This window comes from Triticum aestivum, chromosome 2A (genome assembly GCF_018294505.1).
Source record: "Triticum aestivum cultivar Chinese Spring chromosome 2A, IWGSC CS RefSeq v2.1, whole genome shotgun sequence".
In the NCBI taxonomy this organism is placed as follows: domain Eukaryota; kingdom Viridiplantae; phylum Streptophyta; class Magnoliopsida; order Poales; family Poaceae; genus Triticum; species Triticum aestivum.
This window is the reverse complement of record NC_057797.1, coordinates 629,717,955-629,732,349: the sequence shown is the minus strand read 5'-3', so window position 1 is coordinate 629,732,349 and position 14,395 is coordinate 629,717,955.

The window sequence follows — 14,395 nt, the reverse complement described above, 5'->3', positions numbered from 1 at the left end:
AACACTCTGATTAAGGAGGGATAATTTGAGTAAGCTTAGGGGTAAAATCGACATCAATTTGATTGGTTGAGATCCAGCTCATGTTTAAGGCGATGTCTGAGCCGAAAGGATGAATCCTAGGATCTGATTGAGGATTGCGAGCATTTGCAACATATTGAATCAATGTACTCAAAATGATAGTAACAAAGGCTGCCCATAAGATTACTATACTTATGGGATTAACCATAATGCAAGCAAGCAAGAATTTCAAGAGCAATAAGCTGCTAAGGATTTTCAGAATATTGAATATTATTTCGAAGAACTTAGTGAAACACATAAACAACTGGGGATGGCGGATACTCGGTAAGTGCGAGGAATTATCCGTTGGGGTGATCATGTGGGTAATGAACTGCAAGGCAGTAGGCACAAGGTATTCTCGGAACAATAGAGAGAATTTTCGGGGTATCTTGTAATAACAAGATCAATGGGATTGAAAGGACAAGTGTATGTAGTTATCCATAATAATATAACAGTGGTAGGGAATTTGCAAGGGCGGTGGGCACAAGGGTCTCGGGAAAACCTCGGAGAGTATCTTCCGAATCGTCTGGTGCAGCAAGCGATCATCTAGAGTGAGGGCTCTCCGGGAGAAAGTCTTTCGAGAACCTAAAGTTAGTCCTTTTTGCAAAATCATTTAACCCGAATAGGGGAGAGATTAGAGTCCCAGAGTAAAGATCGAGGAGTAAAAGATCCTAATACCACCCAATGGCGACGTGGGTCCATGGGCCGCACAGCCATGTTAGTAAAACAGTTTTCATCGACTAGACTCAACTTCGGCCCAGGAGTTTGGAAAGGGGATTCCTACAGGCAGTCGGCTCTGATACCAACTTGTGACGCCCCCGATTCAATCATACACTAATCATACACGCAAACGTGTACAATCAAGATCAGGGACTCACGGGAAGATATCACAACACAACTCTACAAATAAAATAAGTCATACAAGCATCATATTACAAGCCAGGGCCTCGAGGGCTCGAATACAAGAGCTCGATCATAGACGAGTCAGCGGAAGCAACAATATCTGAGTACAGACATAAGTTAAACAAGTTTGCCTTAAGAAGGCTAGCACAAACTGGGATACAGATCGAAAGAGGCGCATGCCTCCTGCCTGGGATCCTCCTAAACTACTCCTGGTCGTCGTCAGCGGGCTGCACGTAGTAGTAGGCACCTCCGGTGTAGTAGGAGTCATCGTCAACGGTGGCGTCTGGATCCTGGGCTCCAACATCTGGTTGTGACCACCAGGTAGAAGGGATAGGGGAAAAGAAGGAGAAAGCAACCGTGAGTACTCATCCAAAGTACTCGCAAGCAAGGAACTACACTACATATGCATGGATATATGTGTAAAGGGGCCATATCGATGGACTGAACTGCAGAATGCCAGAATAAGAGGGGGATAGCTAATCCTGTCGAAGACTACGCTTCTGGCAGCCTCCGTCTTGCAGCATGAAGAAGAGAGTAGACTGAAGTCCTCCAAGTAGCACCGCATAGCATAAACCTAACCGATGATCCTCCCCTCATCGCCCTGTGAGAGAGCGATCACCGGTTGTATCTGGCACTTGGAAGGGTGTGTTTTATTAAGTATCTGGTTCTAGTTGTCATAAGGTCAAGGTACAACTCCAAGTCGTCCTGTTACCGAAGATCACGGCTATTCGAATAGTTTAACTTCCCTGCAGGTGTGCACCACATAACCCAACACGCTCGATCCCATTTGGCCGGACACACTTTTCTGGGTCATGCCCGGCCTCGGAAGATCAACACGTCGCAGCCCTACCTAGGCACAACAGAGAGGTCAGCACGCCGGTCTAAATCCTATGGCGCAGGGGTCTGGGCCCATCGCCCTTTGCACACCTGCACGTTGCGAACGCGGCCGGAAGCAGAACTAGCCCCCTTAATACAAGAGCAGGCTTACGGTCCAATCCGGCGCGCGCCACTCAGTCGCTGACGTCACGAAGGCTTCGGCTGATACCACGACGTCGAGTGCCCATAACTGTCCCCGCGTAGATGGTTAGTGCGTATAGGCCAGTAGCCAGACTCAGATCAAATACCAAGATCTCGTTAAGCGTGTTAAGTATCCGCGAACGCCGACCAGGGCCAGGCCCACCTCTCTCCTAGGTGGTCTCAACCTGCCCTGTCGCTCCGCCACAAAGTAACAGTCGGGGGCCGTCGGGAACCCAGGCCCACCTCTACCGGGATGGAGCCACCTGCCCCTTCAGCCCCCAACTCCGAACAGTACCACAGTAATGTAACAGTGTAAAGTATATAGTATATGCCCGTGATCACCTCCCGAAGTGATCACGGCCCAGTAGTATAGCATGGCAGACGGACAAGAGTGTAGGGCCACTGATGGAACACTAGCATCCTATACTAAGCAGTAGGATAGCAGGTAATGGTAACAACAGTAGTAGCAAGGACAGGCTATGCATCAGGATAGGAATAACGGAAAGCAGTAACATGCTACACTACTCTAATGCAAGCAGTATAGAGAAGAGTAGGCTATATCTGGTGATCAAAGGGGGGGGGCTTGCCTGGAAGCTCTGTTGCACAAGAAGGGTCGTCGGTGACGTAGTCGTACTCAGTCACACCAACGCCGGTCTCGGGGTCTACCGGGGAAGAAGAGGGGGAGGAAACAATAAATACAGAGCAAACAAATGCATCACAAAGCATAACTATGACAATACGCGGTCCTAGGGATGACCTAACGTGGTGCTACACGTTACAGACGGAGCGGGAAAATATCTGTGGATATTTCCCGGGCTTTGGGCATTTACCGATCGGACGATCCGAAGGGGGAGGTTCCATGTTTGTTGTGTTGGAGGCATGTGACGGATGAACGTGAAGCGTATTCGGACTCGTCTTATTTTTCTGATCATTTTTCATATATAAATCTTTTTCATCCGAGCTACGGTTATTTTTGTATGAATTTCCAAAGTTTTATCAATATTCTAGAATTTTGTGTTTAATTTAAATCCGAATTGACCAAGTCAATGTGACTAGTCAAAAGGAGAGGTGGTGGCCCATATGACACTGATTTAATAATTTTCAAAATATTTATCTAATCTATTTAGATGGGACCCACTTGTCATTTGCTAAAAGGGCTAGTTAGCACCAAACTAATCCTAAGCTAAACATAGCCTAATTAACAAGGGCCGGCCATTAGTGGACAGAGTCCAGCCGGCCACACACATGCTACACACACGCGCGCTGTACACACAACACACATACATACACAACACACGCACACACAGTGCTAGGGGTTAATTTTGTTCTCTGTTTAGAAAAGTAGCATTTTGTGATTTTCTAGGAATTAATCCCTGCATCAAATTGATTTTGGTTCAATGGAACATTTTGAGCTTTGACAAGTGTACTTACGTAGAAATATTATTCTTGCTCCTGTTTAACAGTGTTTAGCGCAGGTTAGGGGCTGGTCCAGATGGCTCATCATCGTAGAATTAGGAAAAGCTAGCAAAGCTATGTAACTGAACGTTACCTGTAACAAAGCGGCAGCAGAGTGCAACGGCAGCGGTGCATGGCGCTAGGCAGCCGGCGGCCGAGGCCACGCGCGGGAGGAGCAGCAGCGGGCAGAGGGGTGGCGGCGATGGCGCGGTTGGGCTAGCGCGGCTGGGCGCGGCTGCGGCGGGCCGATGCGCGGCAGCAAACAGCAGATGACAGCGCGACGGGGCACCGGCCGGCGGAGGGCGCACGAGCGGTGCTAGCAGGGGGCGGCCGCGGTTGCAGTCGTGTAGCAGTGGCGCGGCGATAGCAGAAGCAGCAGCGCCAAGGCAGCAGCAGTAGCTCAGATATGTACGTGTACGCCCGAGATCGGGCACGACGATGAAGGTGACCTACGGCATCCAAATCAAAGGGAAAAAAAGGGGGTCCGAGGGAGGAGCTCACCGAGGAGGCGCACGAAGGCCCGGTGAGTGACTAGAAGCAGCAGTTTGCTCGTATTGGCGCGACGAAGCTCCGGTGATGCAAAGAAAGAAACGCTCGATGCCGGCGATGCGATGGCTCTCATCTTGTTCCAGTGGGCGAGGAAGACGAAGAAGACGTCAACGGAGCTTCTGGACACGGCGGTGCGACGCGGGGTGGCCGGTGGCTACGTAGGCGGCGAACCCATGGCGACGGCGGCGACGGTCTCCTCCAGATCGAGAAGATGGGCAAGAGGGGGGAGAAGTGGGAGAGCGAGGGGCAAGTGGGGAGGGGAGCCCGAGGGGGCGCGGTGTCGGCGTCCTTATCCACTCGCCGGCGCCGTCGGGCTGGTCCGGCGGGGCGCCCCCTGTAGCGACCCCAGTAGGGGGAACAGGAGGTCGACCGAGGGAGGGGGTAGTGGGCCGGCTGTGTGGGAGTGGGCCAAGTCCCAGGGGAGCCAGGGGGTTTCCTTTTTTTGTAAGTTTTGTTTACTATCCTTTTCCCTTTTCTTTATTTTATTTTCTATTTTCGCTAATTGTTTGGGCACCAAATGAGTTTGGTAAAACATGAGAGCTCGACCACAAATCACAGCACAATATATCCTACCACCAAAAACTAGTTTGGAGTAAATATCATTTCATATTTATTTTGTATTAATAAAAAGGTTAATAAATAAATGTTTTCAGCCACTATTTGAGGTTATTTATGTTACTTATCAAATTTCAATAATGTTGTTTACAACTTTATCATAGCCTCCGATTTATCTACTATTTATTGAACATTTTAGTTTTAATATTTGAAAACTTTTATTGTTTGCTTGATTTTTTTTTATTTTGAATTTGAATCAGTTTCGAACTAACGCGAGATTAGCAACAATAACCAAGGTGATGTGGCATCGTTAACGTGGGATTACTATAGCTTAATTATCCGGGTGTCACAATTCTCCTCCACTACAAGAAATCTCGTCCCGAGATTTAGGAGCGGGAGTAAGGGGGAAGGGATCTGGTTACGAAATGCTAACGGATCTACTCAGTCTTGGTTGCTCTTCTCGAAGAGGTTGATCCATAGTGTTGATGTCTTCATTTCTTTTCTTCAGGTCATCATGAAGTCAGGACCCTTCTTCAGGAACTCCATCGTACTTACGAAAGAATAGGAGTAGCTTGACAACGATGGGATACTATAAGGGTTAATCATCTAGGGGTTATTCCATGAATGAGCACATGATTATCTCTCGAGTTGAACCAATAAAATACATCGAGAGTAAAGTACGAAGGTACTATAAGAGGCTCCAAGCGGATAGATAGTTGCTCGAAGTCTGAACCAGAGTGAGAAAGGGGTTCAGAGCAGCGAGAGTAAGTATTGCGTCCGGTGCCAGAATAGAGCACTAGGAAGGTGGCCCGTGAATTAAATACGAAGCCAAGCGTGAGGAACAACTTTGGGAACAAATGTGGGGTGTAAAGGAGTCAGGTTTCGATCCTGTGGAACTGTGGGTTATGGGCCCACCATGTGGGCTAAAGTAGGAAGGGCGGTGACATCTTGCACAGTGATGATAGCAAGGCATGTCAGCGGGTAGCCTGTCAGTTATATGTTAGCAACAACGTCGGTACCAAGGGCGAGGGACGAAGAGAACCTTTTTCCTGCTCGTTGAAACGAGGCGGACCAATAGGCAAAGTTCTCATCCATCGGTGGCTACCAGAATGTCATCAACAATAGTAACAAGGTCTTGCTGACAGAATTGTACACCGAGGTGTTTACATAAGCAGGAGAATATTACTGCTTAGGTCATATAGATCACAAGAAACGTTAAACCAACCAATGAAAAGGAAAATATGATTATCAGATGAAACAGAACAATGGAAAGGAAAATGTGTATAAACACATATTTCAAGGGTATATTCCTTCCAAGGACAAGCGGAGCATGATATCCATGACAGGATATAATGTAGAAAACCCTTTAGGTAGGGGAGAGAAATTTCATGACATTACCCGTACAATGGTGTTAGGATAATTGATAAAGAAAAATTAAGCATTGCGCTTCAAATGTTATTATGGAAGACCGGAGTACCACAAACATGCTTCGAGATAGCATTGACATGGTCAACAGGTGAAGATCAGACTTTGGAAACAAAAAGGATCCATCAGGAACAACTTATAGAATAAGTCTTACAATTTCCTCATGGAAGAATGGACAATATTGCTAAAAGTAAGAACTATAACAATAGGGCCTCCGGCCAGGTGGGCTAGGTATGACACCACCTTATCGGGTCATACAAAGACCAACGTTATAACTCTTGGAAATATGTTCCAACCATCATATCTGACCGAGATTCAGATTTGATTGGTGTCAGGATACCTCAGACTCAGGATGCCTGAGAAGAAAAGGTGCAATACAATTTGACGAGATGACATTGTGAGATTCTCAGAAATGATCTATGGAAGTGAGCTCTGAAACAAGAGTTCATCAGTAAACCAAGGAGAGGATGAGGAGGTGGCTGATAGGCTCAGCAATAAATCATCGAGATTTCCAAAGGATGGATTTCCACAATTATGTGAACAAGGAGATATCATTTGTCGGATCAAATGATATAATGATGTATGCTCGAGGGAAACATAGACAACTGAACAATGATAGAAGGGTGCACCCAGGAATCTGGACTAGGTAGCACGGTTAAAATTTAGCACGATAATGATATAGCCAACCGGGCTAGGAATGACTTGAAGGATTATTAAACTCGTAAGCAATGAAAATTACTTATAGTTATTGAATCGGAGTACAGACTTGATTCACTATCGGTGTCCTTGAGTGTCTAACAACTCAGAATCCGGGGAAAATTTTGGAATCAGTGTGAAATAATACTTGAAGAAGAACTCATAAGAAGTTATGCAGTTCCGTGATAATCTCGAGATACCAGACGGGGTAATACTCGGCGACGAATCAAAGTAGAGGTTGGACTGGGGTATTGCTCTACAGAAGACAAGTGCTTAAACTTGCACGCGAAATGGTATTTAAAGGAGAACATGGTCGGAACCACGATTGCAAAAGGCCAGATCCCAGATATAAGATGAACTTATACCAAAGGAATAATTAATTTTAAGAGAAGCTTTAATGATAAGATCTACATCGTGTCCATGGGCATGAACACAAAGTTCAAGGTCAACTCCCACTTCTCCAATGCATAACCTTTCATTCACTTCTCACTTTCGAAGAAGTTGTAGTGTTGAAATTTTATCTGGCAAAATACCAGAAGTGTATGACTCGTGAAAACTTTCGAGTTCACACATATTAAGGAAGGCATAGGTTCAACCCATCAGGGTATCATGGAAATATATACCACAAGCTTCAATAGTAAATACCACCAGCTCGAAAGCTGAGCATGGTTGAGAAAGCAGAGGATACAATTTACCAAAGACATTATGTGTAACACCCCGAGGATCATGCTACAGTAATCCCCTGCTGATGGTGCCATGTCATCACTCTTACTGTTGCTAGTCCTCATTTGCTTTCAAACCAATTCAAATTCCAATCCAAGTTAATGTCGAAATACAAAACTTCTCAAACATGAAAACTAAAATGTTCATCTTGTGTCCAATAATCACTTGTTAATATAGGAGGTGAACTAACATTTTTCCAGAATGTCCAAATGCCCTAAACCACTTTAAAACAGTAGCTAAAGCAAATAAATTAAATGCTTGTTAAGTTATAAAAATAAAAAAAAATTACTTTATTTTGGTGCCAAGTTAATTGTAGCAATGGCCTAAGTTAAAATGGTATTTTAGGTGCAAGATTGGTTTTTTATAAAACTATTTTGCTTTCTGAAGTTAAAAAAAAAGGGAAAGCCAAGAAAAGAGAGAGAGAGAGAGAACAACCCCCCCTGGACCCAACCCGCCTGGACCGGCCCACCTAACCTACCCGAGCCAGCCCAGAGCCCCCTGCCTCCCTGGGCTTTAGCCCATTACACTGGCCGGCCCACCTTACCCCGGGTCGCCTTCCCTGTTCGACCGACCCCGTCTCGACAGGGGCTCGGTCGCCCCGGACCGCCTCGCCGTCGATGATGAGGGGGAGGATAAGGCCTCCACGCCCCCGACGCCTCGGTCATCTCCCCTGCGCCCCACTCACTCCCCTGCTCTCCTCTGTCGCCCACTCCCCTCTGGGTTCTCCCCAGATCCCCTTTCCTCCACCTCCACGACGCGGTCGCCGCCGTGCCTCGCCCGTCCCCGCGGCCACCGAACCCTGTTCGCCTCACCGCCGTGTCCCTCGTCTCCGTCAACGTCGTCTGCTTCGTCTCCATCCACGAACGGGAGTCGGGGAGCTCCACAATGTGCGGATCGAGCCACCCCCTTCCGCCTCGGCCGCCGTTGATCTCCTCCAACTCCGGCCACGCTCTGCTGCTCCTAATCTGTCACCGGCTTTCCTTAGCCACTCGGTGAGCTCCTCCCCCTCTCCCTTCTCTCACGTAGGCCGCCCCCTTCTCTAGCTCGCTCGCCGCAACCGCCGTAGCTCACCGTCGCCCTGCTCCATCACCGTCGTGGCCACCGCTGCCGTGGCCCCCGTCCGAGCCCTCCATCGTGCTCCTGGTGTTCCCAGGAGCCCGACCAGCCCTTCCTCTCGCCCTCTCGTGCCCCCTAGCCCATTTCCGACGTGACTCCGAACGCCTCCGCCGCCCGTGCTCGCCGCCGTTGGTTATTCCGGCCGTCCCCGGGCGAGCCACCACCACCACCCGACACGGCGTCGTGTGCGCGTTTGAACGGTGCCAACCGCACGCGAAACGGCCGCCCCTAGCGCGTTTCCGACGAGGCCCGAGCGGCTCCGCCGCGTTCTAGCATCGCCGGCGGTGAGACGCCGGACGCTGCCGACGTGGCTGGGCGGGCCCGACCCTGGCTCACTGCCAGTGGGCCATAGGGGCCCTGTTGACTGGGTTGACCCAGTCAACACGCTGACATGGCGGTACAGTGCCACTGACGAACCGGACCCACCGCTTAATTAATAAATAAAATGGTTTTTATAATTAAAAGTAATTAGTTTAGCTAATTAGCCACTAACATGTGGGGCCCATCAGCTAATTAACCTTAGTTTAGTTAAAATAAGCTCTGTTAAGTAACAGAGGCTGACAGGTGGGTCCCCCGTGTCAGTTTTGACCAGTCAACCGGACTGTTGACTGCTGACGTCACTCCTACGTCATGCTGACATCATTTTCCTTTTCTGTTAATATAAATAATTCCAGAATATGTTTAAAACTTAGAAAATTCATATAAAATAATCTATAACTCGGATGAAAATGTTTTCTATATGAAAGTTGCTCAGAAAAATCCAACAAATCCGAATACGCGGTCCGTTCATCTGTAACATGCCCCTAGCATGCTGAACTTGGGACATTCCCCCTCCGGTCATCTGTCTGACACAGGTCCGGAACCGGGAAAACATTCCCGGTTGAATTCCCCCTTCACCTATATCGTGTAGCCATACGTTAGGTCACTCCCGGCACAACATATTGCCACATTATGCTTTGTGATGATTCTTTGCTTTATATTTACTGTTTCTTCCCCCTCTTCTCTCCGATAGACCCCGAGACCGATGCCGCCCCTGTGATCGACTACGTCGACGATGACCCCTCCTTGCCAGAGCAACCAGGCAAGCCCCCCCCCTTTGATCATCCCGATATCGCCCATTCCATTCTCTCATGCTTGCATTAGATTTTGCTACTGTTATTGTTTGCTCCTATTCTGATGCATAGCCTGCTTTTGTATCTACTGTTGTACCTTACCTGCTTATCCTAAACTGCTTAGTATAGGTTGGTTAGTGATCCATCAGTGACCCCCACCTTGTCCTTGTTGCCCCTGCTTTAATACTTGAAGACCCGATCAACGGGATTGAAGACCAGGCCCCGGCACCGCACCTCACTTTCCCCTTAGTTGCTCGACACTGTTGGGTTACTATCGAGTGCCGAGGGTGAGACCTCTACAACACTTCTGATGTTAACCTGTAGTGTAGCTATTCGGTCGAGGTCATCGAGGGTGATTTCCTCCTTAACCACTTCCGATACGGCTCTGTCGTGCAACCCCTCAAGTGTGAACCTCGAGGGTGATTCCTCTACGTTCACCTTGATGACTACATTGAGTGGAACCCACCGGGGGTGATTCCTTGGGTTTTCCTCTTGATGTTTGGACACACGGATACTTGGACTTCACAACTGTTACTTGGAAAGTGATGTGGAGACGGGTTGACCTGGAAGGTGCCCGTGAGATAATTACGAGGCGTGGCCGGGCATTCTTAGCCCTTGCCGCAAGTCCTCGAGACGGGGCAACGGGGTCACCTCTTTCGTGAGTCTCTGCTTGTTACCGCGCGTTCCTAATCCACTACGATTTGGATATTTGATCCGAGGGGCCTCTGGCCTGATAGCACTAACCATCACGTGGGCATAGTATGGGCGTTCTGCGTCGTATACATCAGCCGAAGCTTAATAGACGTCAGCGACTGAGTGGCGCGCGCCGGGTTGGACTGCGCAAGCGCCTGCCTTGTTGAAGGAGGTAGCTAGGTCTGCTCACCGGCCGCGTACGCAATGTGCAGGAGTTTCCGGGGAGATGGCCCATGACCCCTGGGGGCATAGGTTTAGTCCGGCGTGCTGACCTCTCTGTTAAGTCTAGGTCAGGTTGTGGCGTATTGTTTGGCCGAGGCCGGGCATGACCCTGGAAAGTGTGTCCGGCCGGAGTTAAGCGAGCGTGGTGGGTAAGTTGGTGCACCCCTGCAGGGAAGAACTAATCTATGCATAGCCTGTCCTACGGTAACGGACACTTGGAGTTGTATCCCGATCGATACAACTAGAACTGGATACTTGTGATGAGAACTGGATGGAGATGAGGTTTTGATTGTGATGATAATTGGATAGTATGGCTCTGGGATTTCTTTCTCGCAGGGAGTCGAGAAAGGATCTCCGGCCGAGGTTGATAACACCACTGCTACTTACTTTATGCTACTCTACTCCCTCCTGTTGCTGCAAGATGGTGGGTTCGAGAAGATGCTAGTCTTCGATAGGACTAGGCCTTCTCTCTATTCTGGCATTTCTGCAGCCCAGTCCACATATATAGCCTTCCTTTGATAATGTTGCATATGTAGTGTAGATCCTTGCTTGCGAGTACTTTGGATGAGTACTCACGGTTGCTTTGCTCCCCCTTTTCCCCCTTCTTTCTTCTTTCTGGTTGTTGCAACCAGATGGTGGAGTCCAGGAGCCAGATGCCGCCTTTGACGACTGCTTCTACCCCGAGGGTGCCTACTACCACGTGACGGACGCCGACGACCAAGAGTAGTTAGGAGGCTCCCAGGCAGGAGGCCTTGCCTTTTCGATCGATGTTGCTTTTGTGCTAGCCTTCTTAAGGCAAACTTGTTTAACTCGTGTCTGTACTCAGATATTGTTACTTCCGCTGTCTCATTTGTATTCAAGCTGAGGTATTCGAGCCCTCGAGGCCCCTGGCTTGTAATATAAAGCTTGTATTATTTTAATTTGTGTCTAGAGTTGTGTTGTGATATCTTCCCGTGAGTCCTTGATCTTGATCGTACACATTTGCGTGTATGATTAGTGTACGATTGAATCGAGGGCGTCACATTATGTATCTGAGAGAAGGCCCACAAGGTTATTGAGTATGAAGGACGTTGTTGGATAAAACCCAACAAAGGATTTGCCGGTCCAAAATGGAGCTGATGTGAGTATCGGTACACGATCAGAGGACAAAACAAAGCAAGGGCTTTGAATTATAGAAACACTGACTAATCTAGAGCTCAAATGCAAAGGGATTATGATTTTCAAATCAAAGGATCAGAAGCAAACACTCTGATTAAGGAGGGATAATTTGAGTAAGCTTAGGGGTAAAATCGACATCAATTTGATTGGTTGAGATCCAGCTCATGTTTAAGGCGATGTCTAAGCCGAAAGGATGAATCCTAGGATCTGATTGAGGATTGCGAGCATTTGCAACATATTGAATCAATGTACTCAAAATGATAGTAACAAAGGTTGCCCATAAGATTACTATACTTATGGGATTAACCATAATGCAAGCAAGCAAGAATTTCAAGAGCAATAAGCTGCTAAGGATTTTCAGAATATTGAATATTATTTCGAAGAACTTAGTGAAACATATAAACAACTGGGGATGGGCGGATACTCGGTAAGTGCGAGGAATTATCCGTTGGGGTGATCATGTGGGTAATGAACTGGAAGGCAGTAGGCACAAGGTATTCTCGGAACAATAGAGAGAATTTTCGAGGTATCTTGTAATAAGAAGATCAATGGGATTGAAAGGACAAGTGTATGTAGTTATCCATAATAATATAATAGTGGTAGGGAATTTGCAAGGGCGGTGGGCACAAGGGTCTCGGGAAAACCTCGGAGAGTATCTTCCGAATCGTCTGGTGCAGCAAGCGATCATCTAGAGTGAGGGGCTCTCCGGGAGAAAGTCTTTCGAGAAAAGTTAGTCCTTTTTGCAAAATCATTTAACCCGAATAGGGAAGAGATTAGAGTCCTAGAGTAAAGATCGAGGAGTAAAAGATCCTAATACCACCCAATGGCGACGTGGGCCCATGGGCCGCACAGCCATGTTAGTAAAACAGTTTTCATCGACTAGACTCAACTTCGGCCCAGGAGTTTGGAAAGGGGATTCCTACAGGCAGTCGGCTCTAATACCAACTTGTGACGCCCCCGATTTAATCGTACACTAATCATACACGCAAACGTGTACGATCAAGATCAGGGACTCACGGGAAGATATCACAACACAACTCTACAAATAAAATAAGTCATACAAGCATCATATTACAAGCCAGGGGCCTCGAGGGCTCGAATACAAGAGCTCGATCATAGACGAGTCAGCGGAAGCAACAATATCTGAGTCAGCGGAAGCAACAATATCTGAGTACAGACATAAGTTAAATAATAACATAATTGGATCACATAACTATCCCTCAACATGCAACAAAGAGTCACTCCAAAGTCACTAATAGCGGAGAGCAAACGAAGAGATTATGGTAGGGTACGAAACCACCTCAAAGTTATTCTTTCCGATCAATCCGTCGGGCTATTCCTATAAGTGTCACAAACAGCCCTAGAGTTCGCACTAGAATAACACCTTAAGACACAAATCAACCAAAATCCTAATGTCACCTAGATACTCCAATGTCACCTCAAGTATCCATGGGTATGGTTATACGATATGCATCACACAATCTCAGATTCATCTATTCAACCAACACATAGAACATCAAAGAGTGCACCAAAGTTTCTACCGGAGAGTCAAGATGAAAACATGTGTCAACCCCTATGCATAGGTTCATGGGCGGAACCCGCAAGTTGATCACCAAAATATACATCAAGTGGATCAATAGAATACCCCATTGTCACCACAGGTATCCCAAGCAAGACATACATCAAGTGTTCTCAAATCCTTAAAGACTCAATCCGATAAGATAACTTCAAAAGGAAAACTCAATCCATTACAAGAGAGTAGAGGGGGAGAAACATCATAAGATCCAACTATAATAGCAAAGCTCGCGATACATCAAGATCGTACCACCTCAAGAACACGAGAGAGAGAGAGAGAGAGAGAGAGATCAAACACATAGCTACTGGTACATACCCTCAGCCCCGAGGGAGAACTACTCCCTCCTTGTCATGGAGAGTGCCGGGATGATGAAGATGGCCACCGGAGAGGGATTCCCCCTCCGGTAGGGTGCCGGAACGGGTCTAGATTGATTTTCGGTGGCTGCGGAGGCTTCTGGCAGCGGAACTCCCGATCTATTGTGCTCCTCGAAGTTTTTAGGGTATATGTGTATATATGGGAGGAAGAAGTACGTCGGTGGACCTCCGGGCTATCCACGAGGCAGGGGGCGCGCCCAGGGGGGTGGGCGCGCCCCCCACCCTCGTGGGCAGCCCAGGACTCTCCTGGTCCTACTCCGATACTCCGTGGGCTTCTTCTGGTCCAAAAATAAGTTCCGTGAAGTTTCAGGTCAATTGGACTCCGTTTGATTTTCCTTTTCTGTGATACTCTAAAACAAGGAAAAAACAGAAACTGGCACTGGGCTCTGGGTTGATATGTTAGTCCCAACAATAATATAAAAGTGTATAATAAAGCCCATAAACATCCAAAATAGATAATATAATAACATGGAACAATCAAAAATTATAGATACGTTGGAGACGTATCAGCATCCCCAAGCTTAATTCCTCCTCGTCCTCGAGTAGGTAAATGGTAAAAAACAGAATTTTTGATGTGGAATGCTACCTAACATATTCATCATGTATTTCTCTTTATTGTAGCAAGAATATTCAGATCCATAATATTCAAGACAAAAGTTTAATATTGACATAAAAATAATAATACTTCAATCATACTAACTAAGCAATCATGTCTTCTCAAAATAACATGGCCGAAGAAAGTTCATCCCTACAAAATCATATAG